Raw genomic sequence first — 5,000 nt, forward strand, 5'->3', positions numbered from 1 at the left:
TTGTAATTTAATTAATGAAAATTAATATTTTTTTTTGATTTTTCAGCGATCCAGAACCGATGAGACGAAAACATTAAAACGATATTTTTGCATTTTCTTACGACAAAACATTAACAAATACGAGACTATAACAATATAAAACTACATATGTAATTTAATTAATCAAAATTAATAATTTTTTTTGATTTTTCAGTGATCCAGAACCGATAAGTCGAAAATTTTAACAATCATATTTTTGCATTCTGTACCGTGGATCCATCGTTAAACGCTATTAAACTAACGTCCGTGATGGTATAAATGCAGATTTTCGCTCCGTTTAGCCAAAATAACGAACTTTAGGTGCGCTCCGAAATATTTCAAAGTCCCAGCGGCGTATTGCTTCGCCTCTTAGAACCGATTAGTCGAAAATTTTAACAATCATATTTTTGCATTCTGTACCGTGGATCGATCGTTAAACGCTATTAAACTAACGTCCGTGATGGTATAAATGCAGATTTTCGCTCCGTTTAGCCAAAATAACGAACTTTAGGTGCGCTCCGAAATATTTCAAAGTCCCAGCGGCGTATTGCTTCGCCTCTTAGAACCGATTAGTCGAAAATTTTAACAATCATATTTTTGCATTCTGTACCGTGGATCCATCGTTAAACGCTATTAAACTAACGTCCGTGATGGTATAAATGCAGATTTTCGCTCCGTTTAGCCAAAATAACGAACTTTAGGTGCGCTCCGAAATATTTCAAAGTCCCAGCGGCGTATTGCTTCGCCTCTTAGAACCGATTAGTCGAAAATTTTAACAATCATATTTTTGCATTCTGTACCGTGGATCGATCGTTAAACGCTATTAAACTAACGTCCGTGATGGTATAAATGCAGATTTTCGCTCCGTTTAGCCAAAATAACGAACTTTAGGTGCGCTCCGAAATATTTCAAAGTCCCAGCGGCGTATTGCTTCGCCTCTTAGAACCGATTAGTCGAAAATTTTAACAATCATATTTTTGCATTCTGTACCGTGGATCCATCGTTAAACGCTATTAAACTAACGTCCGTGATGGTATAAATGCAGATTTTCGCTCCGTTTAGCCAAAATAACGAACTTTAGGTGCGCTCCGAAATATTTCAAAGTCCCAGCGGCGTATTGCTTCGCCTCTTAGAACCGATTAGTCGAAAATTTTAACAATCATATTTTTGCATTCTGTACCGTGGATCGATCGTTAAACGCTATTAAACTAACGTCCGTGATGGTATAAATGCAGATTTTCGCTCCGTTTAGCCAAAATAACGAACTTTAGGTGCGCTCCGAAATATTTCAAAGTCCCAGCGGCGTATTGCTTCGCCTCTTAGAACCGATTAGTCGAAAATTTTAACAATCATATTTTTGCATTCTGTACCGTGGATCCATCGTTAAACGCTATTAAACTAACGTCCGTGATGGTATAAATGCAGATTTTCGCTCCGTTTAGCCAAAATAACGAACTTTAGGTGCGCTCCGAAATATTTCAAAGTCCCAGCGGCGTATTGCTTCGCCTCTTAGAACCGATTAGTCGAAAATTTTAACAATCATATTTTTGCATTCTGTACCGTGGATCGATCGTTAAACGCTATTAAACTAACGTCCGTGATGGTATAAATGCAGATTTTCGCTCCGTTTAGCCAAAATAACGAACTTTAGGTGCGCTCCGAAATATTTCAAAGTCCCAGCGGCGTATTGCTTCGCCTCTTAGAACCGATTAGTCGAAAATTTTAACAATCATATTTTTGCATTCTGTACCGTGGATCCATCGTTAAACGCTATTAAACTAACGTCCGTGATGGTATAAATGCAGATTTTCGCTCCGTTTAGCCAAAATAACGAACTTTAGGTGCGCTCCGAAATATTTCAAAGTCCCAGCGGCGTATTGCTTCGCCTCTTAGAACCGATTAGTCGAAAATTTTAACAATCATATTTTTGCATTCTGTACCGTGGATCGATCGTTAAACGCTATTAAACTAACGTCCGTGATGGTATAAATGCAGATTTTCGCTCCGTTTAGCCAAAATAACGAACTTTAGGTGCGCTCCGAAATATTTCAAAGTCCCAGCGGCGTATTGCTTCGCCTCTTAGAACCGATTAGTCGAAAATTTTAACAATCATATTTTTGCATTCTGTACCGTGGATCGATCGTTAAACGCTATTAAACTAACGTCCGTGATGGTATAAATGCAGATTTTCGCTCCGTTTAGCCAAAATAACGAACTTTAGGTGCGCTCCGAAATATTTCAAAGTCCCAGCGGCGTATTGCTTCGCCTCTTAGAACCGATTAGTCGAAAATTTTAACAATCATATTTTTGCATTCTGTACCGTGGATCCATCGTTAAACGCTATTAAACTAACGTCCGTGATGGTATAAATGCAGATTTTCGCTCCGTTTAGCCAAAATAACGAACTTTAGGTGCGCTCCGAAATATTTCAAAGTCCCAGCGGCGTATTGCTTCGCCTCTTAGAACCGATTAGTCGAAAATTTTAACAATCATATTTTTGCATTCTGTACCGTGGATCGATCGTTAAACGCTATTAAACTAACGTCCGTGATGGTATAAATGCAGATTTTCGCTCCGTTTAGCCAAAATAACGAACTTTAGGTGCGCTCCGAAATATTTCAAAGTCCCAGCGGCGTATTGCTTCGCCTCTTAGAACCGATTAGTCGAAAATTTTAACAATCATATTTTTGCATTCTGTACCGTGGATCCATCGTTAAACGCTATTAAACTAACGTCCGTGATGGTATAAATGCAGATTTTCGCTCCGTTTAGCCAAAATAACGAACTTTAGGTGCGCTCCGAAATATTTCAAAGTCCCAGCGGCGTATTGCTTCGCCTCTTAGAACCGATTAGTCGAAAATTTTAACAATCATATTTTTGCATTCTGTACCGTGGATCGATCGTTAAACGCTATTAAACTAACGTCCGTGATGGTATAAATGCAGATTTTCGCTCCGTTTAGCCAAAATAACGAACTTTAGGTGCGCTCCGAAATATTTCAAAGTCCCAGCGGCGTATTGCTTCGCCTCTTAGAACCGATTAGTCGAAAATTTTAACAATCATATTTTTGCATTCTGTACCGTGGATCCATCGTTAAACGCTATTAAACTAACGTCCGTGATGGTATAAATGCAGATTTTCGCTCCGTTTAGCCAAAATAACGAACTTTAGGTGCGCTCCGAAATATTTCAAAGTCCCAGCGGCGTATTGCTTCGCCTCTTAGAACCGATTAGTCGAAAATTTTAACAATCATATTTTTGCATTCTGTACCGTGGATCGATCGTTAAACGCTATTAAACTAACGTCCGTGATGGTATAAATGCAGATTTTCGCTCCGTTTAGCCAAAATAACGAACTTTAGGTGCGCTCCGAAATATTTCAAAGTCCCAGCGGCGTATTGCTTCGCCTCTTAGAACCGATTAGTCGAAAATTTTAACAATCATATTTTTGCATTCTGTACCGTGGATCGATCGTTAAACGCTATTGAACTAACGTCCGTGATGGTATAAATGCAGATTTTCGCTCCGTTTAGCCAAAATAACGAACTTTAGGTGCGCTCCGAAATATTTCAAAGTCCCAGCGGCGTATTGCTTCGCCCCGAAATTTTTCAAAGTTCCAGCGGCGTGTTGCTTTCAAAGTGCCTCCCTCTAAATACCGATCGGCAGGCCGCTAGGTCGGCGACGCACGGGCTTACGCCCAGGCGTATACGGGGGCAAATCGCCGTGAGAGCGTGCGATTTTGACTTTCGCAATAAGATAGTCTCCTTTATGAAAAGGAGCGTACACGTCTCCCAAAAAAAAAAACAGTTTCATGACGATCAATGTAGTTCTTGATCGAAATGTATCATAGGACGAAGATTTTATCGAAAAGTACGAACTTTGGCGACGCATCGAAATTTTTCAAAGTTCCAACGGCGTGTTGCTTTCAAAGTGCCTCCCTCTAAATACCGATCGGCAGGCCGCTAGGTCGGCGACGCACGGGCTTACGCCCAGGCGTATACGGGGGCAAATCGCCGTGAGAGCGTGCGATTTTGACTTTCGCAATAAGATAGTCTCCTTTATGAAAAGGAGCGTACACGTCTCCCAAAAAAAAAAACAGTTTCATGACGATCAATGTAGTTCTTGATCGAAATGTATCATAGGACGAAGATTTTATCGAAAAGTACGAACTTTGGCGACGCATCGAAATTTTTCAAAGTTCCAACGGCGTGTTGCTTTCAAAGTGCCTCCCTCTAAATACCGATCGGCAGGCCGCTAGGTCGGCGACGCACGGGCTTACGCCCAGGCGTATACGGGGGCAAATCGCCGTGAGAGCGTGCGATTTTGACTTTCGCAATAAGATAGTCTCCTTTATGAAAAGGAGCGTACACGTCTCCCAAAAAAAAAAACAGTTTCATGACGATCAATGTAGTTCTTGATCGAAATGTATCATAGGACGAAGATTTTATCGAAAAGTACGAACTTTGGCGACGCATCGAAATTTTTCAAAGTTCCAACGGCGTGTTGCTTTCAAAGTGCCTCCCTCTAAATACCGATCGGCAGGCCGCTAGGTCGGCGACGCACGGGCTTACGCCCAGGCGTATACGGGGGCAAATCGCCGTGAGAGCGTGCGATTTTGACTTTCGCAATAAGATAGTCTCCTTTATGAAAAGGAGCGTACACGTCTCCCAAAAAAAAAAACAGTTTCATGACGATCAATGTAGTTCTTGATCGAAATGTATCATAGGACGAAGATTTTATCGAAAAGTACGAACTTTGGCGACGCATCGAAATTTTTCAAAGTTCCAACGGCGTGTTGCTTTCAAAGTGCCTCCCTCTAAATACCGATCGGCAGGCCGCTAGGTCGGCGACGCACGGGCTTACGCCCAGGCGTATACGGGGGCAAATCGCCGTGAGAGCGTGCGATTTTGACTTTCGCAATAAGATAGTCTCCTTTATGAAAAGGAGCGTACACGTCTCCCAAAAAAAAAAACAGTTTCATGA

Source organism: Osmia lignaria, unplaced genomic scaffold (genome assembly GCF_051020975.1).
Source record: "Osmia lignaria lignaria isolate PbOS001 unplaced genomic scaffold, iyOsmLign1 scaffold0160, whole genome shotgun sequence".
In the NCBI taxonomy this organism is placed as follows: Eukaryota; Metazoa; Arthropoda; class Insecta; order Hymenoptera; family Megachilidae; genus Osmia; species Osmia lignaria.